This window comes from Balaenoptera musculus, chromosome 7, assembly GCF_009873245.2.
Source record: "Balaenoptera musculus isolate JJ_BM4_2016_0621 chromosome 7, mBalMus1.pri.v3, whole genome shotgun sequence".
Classification (NCBI taxonomy): domain Eukaryota; kingdom Metazoa; phylum Chordata; class Mammalia; order Artiodactyla; family Balaenopteridae; genus Balaenoptera; species Balaenoptera musculus.
In genome coordinates this window covers 57,637,227-57,655,383 of record NC_045791.1, presented here as the reverse complement: position 1 = coordinate 57,655,383, position 18,157 = coordinate 57,637,227, and the positions used below count along the sequence as shown (strand labels likewise).

Below are 18,157 nucleotides of genomic sequence, written 5' to 3'. Positions count from 1 at the left end.
TAATTAGAAAAATCATTTTACTGAGGTACACTTTACACAGGATAAAATTGTAAGTGTGCAGTTTAATGAATTTAGGTAATTGTGTATGGTTGTATAACCATTTCCATGATCAAGATAGACTATTTCCATCACCCTAAAAAGTTCCCTTGTGCCTCTTTGCAGTCAGTCCACTCCCCCAGCTCCTGGCCCCAAGGCAACTGCTGATTTACTGTCTGTCACTATAGGCTTACCTTTTCTGGAATTTCATATAAATGGAATCATAGTATGTAGTCCTTTGTGTTTAACTTTTGTTCACTTAGCATAAATGTTTTTGATATTCATCCAGCTTGTTGAGCATATTAATACTTTGTTTCTTTTAGTGTTGAGTAGTATCTCATGGTATGGATATATTACAATTTGTTTTTCCATTCACTAATCAATATTTAAGTTCTCAGTTTTTGACTATTATGAATAAAGCTGCTGTAAACATTCATGTAAAAGTTTTTGTGTGGACACATTTTTATTTCTTTTGGGTAAATATCTAGGAGTGATATTGCTGGGTCATATGATGCATTGTATATATGTTTAACCTTATATGAAACCATACCATTTTATACTTTCATGCATGCAGTGTATGAGGGTTCTAGTTGCCCCACCTCCTCACCAATACTTTATTGTCAACTGTGTGATTAATAGTTCATGTACTTTTTTTTTTAATTTTAAATGTTGAGTTTCTTTAGGAGTTTTTGTTTAAATTCCTCTACCTTTTTTTTTAAAATTTATTTATTTATTATTTATGTCTGTGTTGGGGCTTCGTTTCTGTGCGAGGGCTTTCTCTAGTTGCGGCAAGTGGGGGCCACTCTTCATCGCCGTGCGCGGGCCTCTCATTATCGCGGCCTCTCTTGTTGCGGAGCACAGGCTCCAGACGCGCAGGCTCAGTAATTGTGGCTCACGGGCCTAGTTGCTCCGCGGCATATGGGATCTTCCCAGGCCAGGGCTTGAACCCGTGTCCCCTGCATTGGCAGGCAGATTCTCAGCCACTGCGCCACCAGGGAAGCCCTAGTTCATGTACTTTTAATTGGCATTTTCCTCATAATTTGTGATGTTGGATATCTTTTCCTATGCCTTTTGGCATTTGTATTTCTTCTATTGTGAAGTGCTCAAATCTGTTCAGATCTTTTCCCTATTTTTATTGGATTGTTTCCTTCTTACTGAGTTGTAAGACTTCTTTGTATATTCTGGATACAAGCCTTTTGTTAGATATATGTTTTGTATATCGCAGTCTGTTGCTTGGCTTCCCCCTACTCCGGCTCCAGTTTTATTGAGATATAATTGACATACAGCACTTTTTTAAGTTTAAGATATACAGCATAATGACTTGACTTATATATACTGTACTGGGAAATGATACCTTTTTGTCTTTCTAACTTTTTTAAGAGCAAAAGCTTTTAATTTTGAAAAAGTCAATTTAATAAATATTTTCTTTTATGATTTGTGCTTTTGTGCTTCTTCTAACTGGATGTCATGAAGATTTTCTCCTACATTTTCTTCCAGAAATTAAATAGTGTTAGTTCTTATGTTTAAATCTATGATCTATTTTGAGTTCACTTTTCTATGTATTGTAAGGTAAATGTAGAGGCTAAAATTTTTCCGCTACAGATATCCAGTTGTTCCAGCACCATTTTGCCGATTTTCCCATTTAATTATCTTGGCATCTTTATCAAAAAAATCTATTGACAATATAAGTTTGGTTCTATCTCTGGACTGTCTATTCTGTTCTACTAATCTATAAAGTCTATCCTTACTCTAATACTGTCTTAATTATGGTAGCTTTTTCGTAAGTCTTAGAATCAGGTACGATAAATCCTCCAACCTTATTTTTCTTTTTCAAAGTTGTTTTGGCTAGTCTAGGTCTTTTGCATTTCCATACAAATTTTAGGATCTGCTTGTCAATTTCTTCAAAGAGATTACTGGGATTTTAATTAGGATGGATTGAATTTATAGATCAACTTGGGAAGAATCCATTCTGAAATATTAAATACACTTTAAACTATTACTAAAATTGTAATAAGTACAACATGCACACTAAAATGTCACATGTAACAATTTTTAACACATTGGTGAAAATTAACATCAATTTCTGCAACCAGGTTAACAAGTTTTTTTCTTTGCAGACAGAATAAGTTCTTTCTGTCATATCTGTTTAATCAAGGCATGACTTGAGATCCCAAACCACTACTAAGACTATTAAAACCATTATTAAAAGACACTTGCACCTACTGAATCGTTATTTCCTCAATTCTACGTAATCTAAATAAAATACAGCATAAAGAGGCAGAGCTAGAATGCCCGTTGCAGCTGTGTTTATCAAGGCAGCTTCATTATTTCATTAATTGAATTTATAATAAGTATATTATCAGCATATTTAGAAATTAGAATGTCCACAAATTTATACTAATACAAACTTCTTCAAAATGTTTTATATAATTTAACTGCTGGCAAGATTTCAATTGAAATTCTAATAGAGAGTTAGAATAGAGGTACTGTATTTTATTAGAAAGTAAATAGATTTGGAACAACAGAGATCTGAATTTAAATAATAGCTCTATCTCCAAGTGGCTTGTGCAAGTTATTCATATTTATGAGCCCAGTTTGCCCTTCTGTAAAATGGGGATAATAATGCCTAACTCACAGGTGTGATACAATGAAATATTATATGTAAAACACCTTGTGTGTACATAGGCAAAGTGTATAAGGGAATGGTATTAATAAAAGTGGGAGCAAAATGTAGATCTTGGAATCTGTTGAAAATTTTGGGGGCCTGATGGGTGCTGAAATGGATTGAAAGGCCAAGCAAGGCAGTTGCTTATGCTATGTGTGGCTTACTCATGATGGTGTGCCTTCCCTGCCTCCAGGTCCCTAGTAGCAACCTATCCACTCGTAGAAGCTCAAGAGTGAAGACCATCACGTCACCAAGCCATGTTCTAGTGGGAAGGTCTGGGACTGGATGGGTAGTGCCAAGTTTAAGTGACCCTCCAGAGTCTGTTTGGAAACCCTCATTCCTCAAAAGCTTTCCATAAATGGTAATAGGGCTTCAGGGTTATTGGCCTTGAGTGCACTCAGGTATTTTTTCAGTTGTTCCTTTGACTGTCCCTTTACTCCTGTCTTCACCCTTTCCTTTATTGCTACTTGGCACAGGCATGTCAGTGAACATTCATCCTGTGACCACTGTAAGCACCTGCAAGCCATCAATACTTGCCCTCAGCTGCTCATTCCTCACTGTCCCAGTGCCATCGGAGATAGAGTGGTGTAGTGAGACAATGTGATGGACACAGACTGGGAGACAGGAGCCTCAGGGTCCATTGCTGCCTCGATAAAATGCCTGACTTGTTCAAGAGGCTGTCATGGGGACCTTTATGAGAAATTGCATGGAGAATTGCTTTGTAAACTGTAGAGTGCTATATAAACCTCTGGGGTTTTTGTAATATGATGCCACTGTCACCTTGTTCTGTTTCCTGCTGCCACCAGAGCCACAGGAAGTTTAGTCCTATCTAAATTCCCTGACTTGAATGGAATGGGGTGGTGGTAGGAGGTGAAGGTGGAGTGGGGTGGAGTGGTGGAGTAGTGGTGGCAGCTACACACACAAACCAAAAACCAGAATCCTAGACTCCTGGAGCTGCATAGGACCACACAGGCCATCTGTTTAAACATCTGTGTATGGAGAAAACAAACACAGGTCCCAGAGCCTCAGGGAAACGAAAACTAGGCTTCCCATGGACACCTACCTGAGTATCAGAGATGCATGTATTTTGTAGTTTATGGGTGAGAGAATCTAGACTAAAAGGCTTGCAGATGAGTTGAAGGACAAATGATTCTGGAAAGAATTGGAATATTCTTGGTGTCTAGTAAATAAACAGAAAACAAGAAATGATTCCACGAAAAGGTGAAAAAATATATTTCTAATTTTTTAAAGAGTTCTGTCTGATGGTGTTTTATTATTTAAGGAAAGCAAGGAATTAGAGTTTTCATGGCAGTGATGCAAATAAAGTCAAAAAGTCTTGGATGGACTAGAGGAGCTGAATTTTACTGATTTGTTTTTTGGTTACTGGTCATTTTATTCAGTCATTTTCCCGGTTTACTGAATTTTACTGATTTACTTGCTATTTGTTTTAGTTGGTTAAACTGTCAAATTGCTGTGTCCAGAAGTCTAGTATGTAAGTGATAAATGAATTTTTAAAATGTGGTATATACATACAATGCAATATTATTTAGCCATAAAAAGGAGTGAAGTGCTGACACATGCTACCACATGAATGAATCTTAAAAACATTGTGCTAACTAAAGGAAGCCAGACACAGAAGGCCACATATTGCATGGTTCTATGCATAGGAAATGTTCAGAATAGGCAAATAGAAACAGAAACAGAAGAGAGATTAGTGATTTCTAGGAGCTTGTGGGAGGAGGGAATGGGGAGTGATTGCTAATGGATATGGGTTTTTGCCGGGGTGGGTAGTGGTGGTGTTGACAATGTCCTGGAATTAGATAGTGGTGATAGTTACACAACCTTGTGAATATAGTAAAAATCACTGAATTGTACACTTTAAAAAAGGGTGAGGTTTATGGTATGTGAATTATAGCTCAACAGCAACAAAAAAGAAATCTAGTATAATATGTTTTTAAAAAAATCCTATCATTACAAAAATTCTCTGGCATTAGGAATAGAATTTTCTTGTCTATCGTCTGTACCATGGACGACGGGCAGTGATGGTGTAATTGAAAGGAACACTGATCATAGCTAGTGGTGTGGTCTTGAGCAAAGCACTGCACTTCTCTTAGCCTCAGTTGCCTGATCTATAAAATGAAGATAGTAAGTCCTGTCCTACCTATGTCACAGAGTAAATGTGAAATAATACTAATAGCATGTATTTATGAGCTCTCATTATCTACCAGCCACTATTGCTGGCATTTTACATGTATAATTGAATTTTTCTTAGGAAGTATTATTCTTATCCTGATTTTGCAGGTAAAGAAAATAATGTGTTTAAAACTGCTATACAAATGAAAAGCATGAATATATTATTTAATTTCACAAAATCATTAAAAATAATGCTTATTTTTTCAGTTTATTAAAGAGATGTGTTCATTGAGAAAATCAGAAGATATAAAAAGCTACAGGGAAGAAAATTAAAACCAACTCATAAACCCAAGGAAAACATATTTTTGTATCTTCAGTTTTTTAAAAGTATATGTATGTATATACATCTATACATATATGCATATGTATATATACATTGGTTTTATGTCATAAAAACCATATGGTATTCTGCTTTTAAAAATAATTTTAATAACTTGTTATGGATGTACCCTTTTAAGCTGTGTACTCAGGCCAGTAGTTGGTTAGTAATTGAAAAATTTGGTTTAAAGCAAGTGAGGCAGACACTGTTGTCACCCTCAGTACTTTCCCTCTTTATCTTAGTTAAAATGACTCTGATTTTGTTCAGATGTGTGGAAAAGAGTAGTTCAGAGAAGGCGAACATTCTCTAGGCGGGGAGGATAAACTTGGATCCATTTAAGCCCCAAGACTGAGATACCTATGATTGTTCTAAGCCAGTCATGACGGTCTCATTCTTCTTTGCCAGCAAGTAGTTTGGGGGTTATCATGTGATCCAGTTCTGCCAGAGAGATATAAGGGGAAGTCTGTTAAAGCCTTTTGTTAAAGATCTTCCTCCTGCTAAGGAGAGAGAAGCTTGAGGTGAAAACCTTCCCATCTCCAACCTGAGCCCTACCTTCCTGCCATTGGCTCCCCAGAGCTGTGATTGCCATCCTGTGAACATTGGGGAAAGTCAAGACCACCTCAGGGATGCCAACTCGGAGCCCTGCTGTGTTTTAGTTACTGGATTAACAAACCTTGCAACCACATAACTTTCAGACTCCTATGTGAAATAATGAGTGCTTAAGTAACTGTGGCCCAAAGTGCAATAGCTAGTGGGGAGCAATAAAATAAATGATGTGGAATTATTCTTAAAATGCATACACTTCTTCCCCCCCCACTTTATTATTTATTTATTTTCCTTCCAGTTTTACTGAGATATAATTGACATACAACTCTGTAAGAGTTTAAGGTGTACAGCATAATAATTTGACTTACATACATCATGAAATGATTGTCATGGTAAGTTTAGTGAACATGCATCATTTCATATCGATACAAAATAAAAGAAAAAGAATATTTCTTCCTGTGATGAGAACTCTTAGGATTTACTCTCTTAACAACTTTCATATATGACATACAGCAGTGTTAACTATATTTATCATGTTGTACATCACATCCCTAGTACTTATTTATCTGATGACACCTTCATCCAACTGCCTCTCCTCCCCCAACCCTGCCTCTGGTAACCACAAATCTGATCTCTTTCTCTATGAGTTTGTTTGTTTTTATTTGAAGTATAATTGACCTATAACATTATGTTAGTGCCTGGTGCACAACAGAGTGATTTGATATCTATACATTTCAAAATAATCACCACAATAAGTCTAGATACTATCTGTCACCATACAAAGATATCGTGTTATTATTGTGTAATTATTATATTATCATTGACTATATTTCCCACACTGTACATCTCAAATCCACGACTCACTTATTTTGTAACTGGAAGTTGGTACCTCTTAATCTCTTTCACCTATTTCTCTCATTCCTCTGACCCCCTCTCCTCTGGCAACCACCTGTTTGTTCTCTGTATCAGTGAGTCTGTTTTTATTTTGTTTTGTTTGTTTGTTTTGTTTTTGATATTCCACATATGAGATCATATGGTATTTGTCTTTTCCTCTCTGACTTATTTCACTTAGCGTAATAGCCTCTAGATTCATCCATGTTGTCACAAATGGCAAGATTTCATTCTTTTTAATGGCTGAGTAATATTCCTGTATATACACACACACTACATCTTCTTTATTCATCTATCTGTGGGCACTTAGGTTGCTTCCATATCTTGGCTATTGTAAATAATGCTGCAGTGAACATAGGGGTGCATATATCTTCTAGAATTAGTGTTTTTGTTTCCTTCAGATAAATACCCAGGTGTGGAATTGCTGGTATGGTATTTCTATTTTTAATTTGTTGAGGAACTTCCATATTGTTTTCCATAACGGCTGTACCAATTTACAGTCCCACCAACAGTGCACAGGGTTCCCTTTTCTCCACATCCTCAACAACACTTGTATTTGTTGTCTTTTTGATATCATTCATTCTGACAGGTGTGAGATGGTATGCCATTGTGGTTTTCATTTGCATTTCCCTGATGATTAGTGATGTTGAGCATCTTTTCATGTGTCTGTTGGCCATCTGTATGTCTGGAAAAATGTCTATTGGAAAAATGTCTATTCAGGTCCTCTGCCCATTTTTAATTGGTTTTTTTCTTTGATGTTGAGTTGTATGAGTTCTTTGTATATTTGGATATTAACCCCTTATCAGATACATCGTTTGCTAATATTTTCTCCTATTCAGTAGGCTGAGGTAGTCTTTTTGTTTGTTGATAGTTTCCTTCACTGTGGAAAAGCTTTTTAGTTTGATGTTGTCCCATTTGTTTGTTTTTGTTTCTGTTTCCCTTGCCTGAGGAGGCAGATCCAAAAAAATATTGCTAAGACTGATGTCAAAGAGTGTACTGCCTCTGGTTTCTTCTAGGAGTTTTATGGTTTCAGGTCTTATATTTAAGTCTTTAATCCATTTTGAGTTTATTTTTGTGTATAGTATGAGAAGGTATTCTTTTGTGTGTAGCTGTCCAGTTTTCCCAACACCATTTATTGGAGAGGCTGTCATTTCCCCATTGTATATTCTTGCCTCCTTTGTCATAGATTAATTGACCTTATAAGTGTGGATTCATTTCTGAGTGAATCTATTCTGTTCCATTGATCTGTTTTTGTGCTAGTACCCTACTGTTTTGATTACTGTAGTTTTGCAATATAGTTTGAAATCAAGGGGCACAGTGCCTCCAGCTTTGTTCTTCTTTCTCAAGGTTGTTTTGGCTATTCAGGACCTTTTGTGTTTCCATACAAATTTTGGAATTCTTTGCTCTAGTTCTATGAAAAATGCCATTGGTACTTTGATAGGGATTGCATTGAATCTGTAGCTTGCCTTGGGTAATATGATCATTTTTTTTTTTCATACACACACACTGTATTTTATTTTTACAAGAGATAAATAGACTGACACCAAGCATTGTAAATGGATGACCACAACAAAAGCAACAATGATTGCAATTACCAAACACGAAACACACTCATATTATGTCATAATATTGACATTCAGTCCAGTAATCCTCCACTGTAACAGCTCCTTTAGTTTGCAGTGAAAATTGATTTCTATATTCTTTGCCTCTGAGTCCTTGTGGGATTTTTTTTTTTTAATTCAAAGAGAAAGTCACAAAAATTATAATAATCCTCATCAGTTCACTCAGTCCCATGTAATTAATTTATTTTAATCTTGATCTTTTGTTAGCACTTTTATGAGTTCATCAGTTTTTCATTAGAGTTCTGAAAATGCTTATTCATTCAGTTCAGCAGTACAGTTACCAGAAACGTGTACTTGTCAGAGTCTTTTCTATGAATTCCTTGAAGATGAAACCCTTTTATAGGAACATATTTGCAAAAGCATCAGAGTACACCCAGAACTGTCTGTAAATGACAAAAGACTTAAAAATGTCCACGGTTAAAGATTTGAAAGTTCATAATAGTGCAATTGACAAGGAAATTTAGTTTTTTCTGAGACATACATTTTAAAGTAATAACTAGAATTATGACTTATAACATTATACCAGAACATATAAGATTTTTAGAAATTTCACGTAATGTCTGAAACATTTATATTAACATATTTCCATACAGATAACCCAATGAAAGTTTAGTATTAGTTGTTTTGTTTGTTTGTTTGTTTATACTGTAGGTTCTTATTAGTCATCAATTTTATACAAATCATTGTATACACGTCAATCCCAATCGCCCAATTCTGCACACCACCATCCCCATCACAGTTTTCCCCCCTTGGTGTCCATATGTCTGTTCTCTACATCTGTGTCTCAACTTCTGCCCTGCAAACCGGCTCATCTGTACCATTTTTCTAGGTTCCGCATACATGCATTAATATACGATATTTGTTTTTCTCCTTCTGACTTACTTCACTCTGTATGACAGTCTCTAGATCCATCCACGTTTCTACAAATGACTCAATTTCGTTCCTTTTTATGGCTGAGTAATATTCCATTGTATATATGTACCATAACTTCTTTATCCATTCGTCTGTCGATGGGCACTTAGGTTGCTTCCACGTCCTGGCTATTGTAAATAGTGCTGCAATGAACATTGGGGTGCATGTGTCTTTTTGAATTATGGTTTTCTCTGGGTATACGCCCAGTAGTGGCATTGCTGGATCATATGGTAAATCTATTTTTAGTTTTTTAAGGAACCTCCATACTGTTCTCCATAGTGGCTGTATCAATTTACATTCCCACCAACAGTGCAAGAGGGTTCCCTTTTCTCCACACCCTCTCCAGCATTTGTTGTTTGTAGATTTTCTGATGATGCCCATTCTAACTGGTGTGAGGTGATACCTCATTGTAGTTTTGATTTGCATTTCTCTAATAACTAGTGATGTTGAGCATCTTTTCATGTGCTTCTTGGCCATCTGTATGTCTTCTTTGGAGAAATGTCTATTTACGTCTTCTGCCCATTTTTGGATTGGGTTGTTTGTTTCTTTAATATTGAGCTGAATGAGCTGTTTGTATATTTTGGAGATTAATCCTTTGTCCGTTGATTCGTTTGCAAATATTTTCTCCCATTCTGAGGGTTGTCTTTTCGTCTTGTTTATGGTTTCCTTTGCTGTGCAAAAGCTTTTACGTTTCATTAGGTCGCATTTGTTTATTTTTGTTTTTATTTCCATTACTCTAGGAGGTGGATCAAAAAAGATCTTGCTGTGATTTATGTCAAAGAGTGTTCTTCCTATGTTTTCCTCTAAGAGTTTCATAGTGTCCGGTCTTACATTTAGGTCTCGAATCCATTTTGAGTTCATTTCTGTGTATGGTGTTAGGGAGTGTTCTAATTTCATTCTTTCACATGTAGCTGTCCAGTTTTCCCAGCACCACTTATTGAAGAGACTGTCTTTTCTGCATTGTATATCTTTGCCTCCTTTGTCATAGATTAGTTGACCATAGGTGCTTGGGTTAATCTCTGGGCTTTCTATCTTGTTCCATTGATCTATGTTTCTGTTTTTGTGCCAGTACCATATTGTCTTGATTACTGTAGCTTTGTAGTATAGTCTGAAGTCAGGGAGTCTGATTCCTCCAGCTCCGTCTTTTTCCCTCAAGACTGCTTTGGCTATTCGGGGTCTTTTGTGTCTCCATACAAATTTTAAGATGATTTGTTCTAGCTCCGTAAAAAATGCCATTGGTAATTTGATAGGGATTGCATTGAATCTGTAGATTGCTTTGGGTAGTATAGTCATTTTCACAATGTTGATTCTTCCAATCCAAGAACATGGTATATCTCTCCATCTGTTGGTATCATCTTTAATTTCTTTCATCAGTGTCTTATAGTTTTCTGCATACAGGTCTTTTGTCTCCCTAGGTAGGTTTATTCCTAGGTATTTTATTCTTTTTGTTGCAATGGTAAATGGGAGTGTTTCCATAATTTCTCTTTCAGATTTTTCATCATTAGTGTATAGGAATGCAAGAGATTTCTGTGCATTAATTTTGTATCCTGCAACTTTACCATATTCATTAATTAGCTCTAGCAGTTTTCTGGTGGCAGTTTTAGGATTCTCTATGTATAGTATCATGTCATCCGCAAACAGTGACAGTTTTACTTCTTCTTTTCCAATTTGTATTCCTTTTATTTCTTTTTCTTCTCTGATTGTCGTGGCTAGGACTTCCAGAACTATGTTGAATAATAGTGGTGAGAGTGGACATCCTTGTCTTGTTCCTGATCTTAGAGGAAACGCTTTCAGTTTTTCACCATTGAGAATGATGTTTGCTGTGGGTTTGTCATATATGGCCTTTATTATGTTGAGGTAGGTTCCCTCTATGCCCACTTTCTGGAGAGTTTTTATCAGAAATGGGTGTTGAATTTTGTCAAAAGCTTTTTCTGCATCTATTGAGATGATCATATGGTTTTTATTCTTCAGTTTGTTAATATGGTGTATCACATTGATTGATTTGCGTATATTGAAGAATCCTTGCATCCCTGGGATAAATCCCACTTGATCGTGGTGTATGATCCTTTTAATGTGTTGTTGGATTCTGTTTGCTAGTATTTTGTTGAGGATTTTTGCATCTATATTCATCAGTGATATTGGTCTGTAATTTTCTTTTTTTGTAGTGTCTTTGTCTGGTTTTGGTATCAGGGTGATGGTGGCCTCATAGAATGAGTTTGGGAGTGTTCCTTCCTCTGCAATTTTTTGGAAGAGTTTGAGAAGGATGGGTGTTAGCTCTTCTCTAAATGTTTGATAGAATTCACCTGTGAAGCCATCTGGTCCTGGACTTTTGTTTGTTGCAAGATTTTTAATCATGGTTTCAATTTAATTACTTGTGATTGGTCTGTTCATACTTTCTGTTTCTTCCTGGTTCAGTCTTGGAAGGTTATACCTTTCTAAGAATTTGTCCATTTCTTCCAGGTTGTCCATTTTATTGGCATAGAGTTGCTTGTAGTAGTCTCTTAGGATGCTTTGTATTTCTGCAGTGTCTGTTGTAACTTCTCCTTTTTCATTTCTAATTTTATTGATTTGAGTCCTCTCCCTCTTTTTCTTGATGAGTGTGGCTAATGGCTTATCATTTTGTTTATCTTCTCAAAGAATCAGCTTTTAGTTTTATTGATCTTTGCTATTGTTTTCTTTGTTTCTATTTCATTTATTTCCGCTCTGATCTTTATGATTTCTTTCCTTCTGCTAACTTTGGGTTTTGTTTGTTCTTCTTTCTCTAGTTTCTTTAAGTGTAAGGTTAGATTGTTTACTTGAGATTTTTCTTGTTTCTTTAGGTAGGCTTGTATAGCTATAAACTTCCCTCTTAGAACTGCTTTTGCTGCATCCCATAGGTTTTGGGTCGTCGTGTTTTCATTGTCATTTGTCTCTAGGTATTTTTTTATTTCCTCTTTGATTTCTTCAGTGATCTCTTGGTTATTTAGTAACGTATTGTTTAGCCTCCATGTGTTTGTCTTTTTTACGTTTTTTTCCCTGTAATTCGTCTCTAATCTCACTGCGTTGTGGTCAGAAAAGATGCTTGATATGATTTCAATTTTCTTAAATTTACTGAGACTTGATTTGTGACCCAAGATGTGATCTATCCTGGAGAATGTTCCGTGCGCACTTGAGAAGAAAGTGTAATCTGCTGTTTTTGGATGGAGTGTCCTATAAATATCAATTAAATCTATCTGGTCTATTGTGTCATTTAAAGCTTGTGTTTCCTTATTAATTTTCTGTTTGGATGAACTGTCCATTGGTGTAAGTGAGGTGTTAAAGTCCCCCACTATTATTGTGTTACTGTTGATTTCCTCTTTTAGAGCTGTTAGCAGTTGCCTTATGTATTGAGGTGCTCCTATGTTGGGTGCATATATATTTATAATTGTTATATCTTCTTCTTGGATTGGTCCCTTGATCATTATGTAGTGTCCTTCCTTGTCTCTTGTAACATTCTTTATTTTAAAGTCTATTTTATCTGATATGAGTATTGCTACTCCGGCTTTCTTTTGATTTCCATTTGCATGGAATATATTTTTCCATCCCCTCAGTTTCAGTCTGTATGTGTCCCTAGGTCTGAAGTGGGTCTCTTGTAGACAGCATATAGATGGGTCTTGTTTTTGTATCCATTCAGCAAGCCTGTGTCTTTTGGTTGGAGCATTTAACCCATTCATGTTTAGGTAGTTATCGATATGTATGTTCCTATGACCATTTTCTTAATTGTTTTGGGTTTGTTTTTGTAGGTCCTTTTCTTCTCTTGTGTTTCCCACTTAGAGAAGTTCCTTTAGTATTTTTTGTAGAGCTGGTTTGGTGGTGCTGAGTTCTCTTAGCTTTTGATTATCCTTAAAGCTTTTGATATCTCCATCGAATCTGAATGAGTTCCTTGCTGGGTAGAGTAATATTGGTTGTAGATTCTTCCCTGTCATCACTTTAAGTATATCATGCCACTTCCTTCTGGCTCATAGAGTTTCTACTGAGAACTCAGCTGTTAACCTTACGGGAGTTCCCCTGTATGTTATTTGTCGTTTTTCCCTTGCTGCTTCAGTAATTTTTCTTTGTCTTTAATTTTTGTCAATTTGATTACTATGTGTCTCGGTGTGTTTCTCATTGGGTTTATCCTGCCTGGGACTCTCTGCACTTCCTAGACTTGGGTGGCTATTTCCTTTCTCACGTTAGGGAAGTTTTCGACTATAATCTCTTCAAATATTTTCTCGGTTCCTTTCTCTCTCTCTTCTCCTTCTGAGACCCCTATAATGCGAATGTTGTTGCGTTTAATGTTGTCCCAGAGGTCTCTTAGGCTGTCTTCATTTCTTTTCATTCTTTTTTCTTTAGTCTGTTCCGCAGCAGTGAATTCCACCATTCTGTCTTCCAGGTCACTTATCCGTTCTTCTGCCTCAGTTATTCTGCAATTGATTCCTTCTAGTGTATTTGTCATTTCAGTTATTGTATTGTTCATCTCTGTTTGTTTGTTCTTTAATTCTTCTAGATGTTTGTTAAACATTTCTTGCATCTTCTTGATCTTTGCCTCCATTCTTTTTCCGAGATCCTGGATCATCTTCACTATCATTATTCTGAATTCTTTTTCTGGAAGGTTGCCTATCTCCACTTCATTTAGTTGTTTTTCTGGGGTTTTATCTTGTTCCTTCATCTGGTACATAGCCCTCTTCCTTTTCATCTTGTCTGTCTCTCTGTGAATGTGGTTTTTGTTCCACAGGCTGCAGGATTGTAGTTCTTCTTGCATCTGCTGTCTGCCCTCTCACTTTTACTTTCTCTGTGGAAATTCTTTCACTATTTCATAACTTAAGATAAAAAATAACTGAAGAGCATTTTCTGAGGGTTCAGTAGTTAACAGAATTAAGCAGCAAATCAGCACAGGTATACTTTTTTAAAAATTGAAGTATAGTTGATTTACAATGTTGTCTTAGTTTCTGGTGTACAGCAAAGTGGTTCAGTTATATATATAATTTTCCAGATTTTTTTCCATTATAGGTTATTACAAGATATTGAATATAGTTCCCTGTGCTATACAGTAGGTCCTTGTTGTTTACGTATTTTATATAAAGTAGAGTGTATCTCTTAAACCCAGGCTCCTAATTTATGTCCCTCACCTTTTCCCTTTGGTAATCATAAATTTGTTTTCTATGTCTGTGAGTCTGTTTCTGTTTTGTAAATAAGTTCATTCATATTATTTCTTTTAGATTCCACATATAAGTGACATCATACAATATTTGTCTTTCTCTGTCTGACTTACTTAGTATGATAATCTCTAGGTGCATACACATTGTTGCAAATGGCATTATTCCTTTTTTTTATGGCTGAGTAATATTCCATTGTATATATGTACCACATCTTCTTTATCCATTTGTCTGTCAATGGGCACTTAGATTGCTCCCATATCTTGGCAATTGTGAATAATGTTGCTATGAACATTGGGGTGCATGTATCTTTTCGAATTAGAGTTTTCTCCAGATATATGCCCAGGAGTGGGATTTCTGGATCATATGGCAACTCTGTTTTTAGTTTTTTAAGGAACCTCCATACTCTTCTCCATAGTGGCTGCATCAATTTACATTCCCAACAACAGTGTAGGAGGGCTCCCTTCTCTCCATACCCTCTCCGGCATTTATTATTAGCACAGGCATACTTTTGATTCGTGAGACAGTTTTGCTTAAGCAAATGCAATTTGGAAGTCTTTTCCTGAACTCTTTCTGCATTGGATGGTCCTGGCGGTAAATAAGGCCCTTTTGTAGGTCCTGTCTCTCTGTTAAGGGTTACAGTTCCCCTCATTAGGCAACGTGCTGCCCAATTCTCCCCACCTAACTCAATGCTCTTGGCAAGCATTGCTCCTCTGTGAATCAGGGAAAGATGTTTTCGAGCTCCTGGATCTGTGAATTCCTGGTTTTCTCTTCCTGACCAAATTTGCCCTTGCTTTGCAAACTTGACTTCCAGTGAGAAGGGAAAAGGTGTCTGTAGAGAGGATATGAAGTTGCAGGTTTCTCCTGTAGGCTCTGATGAAGCCCTTTCCTTATACTGTACAAACTAAAAAATGAGCAGTGTTTTTAAACTTTGGGCTAAAGTTCTATTGGCAAACATTAATTCCCAACCTTCTGCTTGCCTTGGTAGAACAAGCCTAAAACTTTTAGACTTGGAAGGGGCTGGAAATCTAATCCACAGCCCACTCTTGATGCACGGGGATAGAAGAGCCTGAGGCAACAGAGAAATCCAGTAACAGGTGCAAGGTTACCTAGTCAGGGAATGTCAGTGTTTAGAGGAGAACCCCAGCATTTGACTCTTAGTTCAGTGTTCATGCAGATAGTGTCTCTGAAGTGTTTGCTAGAATATTTAAACTTCTAGGAATAGAGCATTATAATTATTAATTTTTTATAAGCCTAGAGACCCTCAGACCTGGCTGGTGGTGGTAGTCAAAGCATAGGAGGGCCAATGTGTAATCACTGATTACACCCATATAATGCTGTACCCCTAGTGAAGCTTCAGTCCAGGTTTGCTGGGATCTTCATGTAAATAACTTTATGGAATATGGACATCTTCTGACTTTGCCTGCACCCCCGGCTCCTAGTCCCCTCTTCTTTGTCTTTATTCACCAACTACTGTCAGCCTTGGCTTCTCTATCCTTCCTTTCCATGGAAGAAACATGAGGTACTGATTTCAGTCATTTACTTTCTTCTACTAAGTTCCAATCAGTGACAAAAACTCGATTGTCTTAAGGGTGTCACTTAGAGGAACAAAGCAGGAGTGCCATTTTGTTAATGTCAGATATAAATATTTTTATAAACCTTATATGTCTGGATTCATTAGCCATTTAATGAATTTGATGCACAGATGTTCAGGAAATTAGGAACAACTGACTTCACTGGGAAATTATAGCGAGCTTGGTGCCATCCAAGATATCAAAAACATGCTGTTCCTACAATCTGCCAAGAAACCAGGTATAGTAATGGTCCCTGTGTTATATATAAGCTCACTATTAACACTCAATAAATGTTAATTGTATAATAATAAAAAATATTGAGCGTGACTCTCCCCAGTGGAAATCAGGTTGTGGACATAAAGGGATGCGCTCTGTGTTCAGAATATATCTTTCCTTGGATTTACATTATATTTACCTGAAGGAAAGAAAGAGTTGAGAAAGAACTAATTGATGCCTTAGGCTGAGGTTATTAATTTTTAGTCCAAGAACTGAATTTGGCTTACAGAATTTTTCATTGAAACAACTGTATCAAATGTCTTGATTTGCTCTGCCAATCACCTTGTGGTTTGCAGCCAGTGTGAGGGAAGAAATTGGTTGAAGAGAAATGGCAGAAGCAGGTCAGTCTGCGCATTGAAGCTGAGACTGTGTAGGGACACACCTAGCCTAGAGGTTGGCACCATTTTTCAGGTTATTAGTCCTGCTTTATTGCTAACTTTGTCACATTAAGCATTTTGGAGACAATTAATATGGAGGGGAAGAAAGTGCCACATAATTCTATGGTACTTGGAAATGTTCTTCCTTGGCAGTGATGTGTTGATAAATGTTTAAAAACTGGTGCTCTCATTCCTTTTTTAAAAAAAGCCCTTATTTGTCTGTTTGCCTATTTACATTGTGTAAATACTCCCACCGTGGCCAATTTCAAGCCACCAACATGACAACAACCAGCTCACAGACTTCCTCAAAATTTAACAATCAGCTCTTCCAAGCTGACACAAGTGGCCCCAGCAAGCCCCTGGTCCCCAGTATACAGTAATCATGGTGATAGACATGAGTAGTAATTGAAGAAGCTCTAGAGTGAATAATACCCAAGGTTAAATTCTAGCTCTGCTTCTTACTAACTCTATGATCTCTAGCCAGCTACTTAACCTCTCTATCCCCAGTCTCCTCAGTGGCAAATGGAAATAGTCTATCATAAGGTTGATAGCTGTATAAAGCACCCAGCAAGGTTCTTGGCATGTAAGTGCTCAAAAATGGTAAGTGTTATTAGCATTATTATATCTTGAGATTAAATATGACAGTCCCCAACTCTATGTGAAATATTTTGATTATCATAGAATGTGGAATATTATACATATCAATTGGCCCTGGCGTTTGGGTTATGGGAAATTCATATCTTAATATTGGCCAGATATTAATTATGGTAGGCTTGTGTACATAGATGGGAAATTGCCTCATAAATAGCCTTGTAAAGGAAAAACATATGTGCTTGATTTCTGAGAAAGACAAAGAACCATCCATGCCATATTATTTTAAAGATGCTTCCTAGAGCATGTCTGTCGTGTCTTCTTTCTTGGTGAGGTGTTAGCAGCTTTTATCTTTAAAAACCAGTCTTTTGAAATAAGATGGGCATAAACAGTAGTGGCAGGTGCAAAACTGTCCGAATGTCCTGCTTCTACCAGGCTTGAAATGCCCAAGTTTCCTTACTCAGCTCAGAGAAATGCTGAGCGTCTGTAGGTCCTGTGGTGCACATCTCCCCCTGCCCACCCCTGTCATGGCGCCCATCTCCACTCCTTCAAGCACGGAGCAACTTGATAAAGGGAAGTTCAGAGAAAACAGGCTTTCTTTCCCAAGGGAACCATGGAAATCTTATATCTCTCTTTCTCAGGCACTTAAAAATGATAATTGATCTAGCTTTTGCACTCTCTGAACCAGTTCATCTTGTTGAAATTATTTGAATGACAACTGATGAGGAACTCAAATGTGTAACACTTTGTAAAATAGGAATTCTAGGTAAGGGGAGGAAATTCTGAGCATCGCCATTAAGCATACCTTAATCTTGTCATACACATTTAAGCATCCCAAATAATTCCTTGGCTTTCCCCTTCCCACTATTTTCTGGGAAAGCTTGTCTGCTGTTACCAAAATCTAACAAACTGCTCAGGGCTCTATATTTTCCCATTGCTGTTTACCATTATGCCACTAATTCTAATCTGATTCAGATTCAGCGAGCTCTTTTTCTTCATAGC

General features: G+C 36.8%; 1 long non-coding RNA gene across 1 annotated transcript in view; it reads left to right on the top strand.

Moving 5' to 3' along the window:
* LOC118898163 overlaps positions 1-18,157 on the top strand; it is a 362,799-nt gene that overhangs the window by 255,549 nt on the left and 89,093 nt on the right. The window lies entirely within an intron of this gene.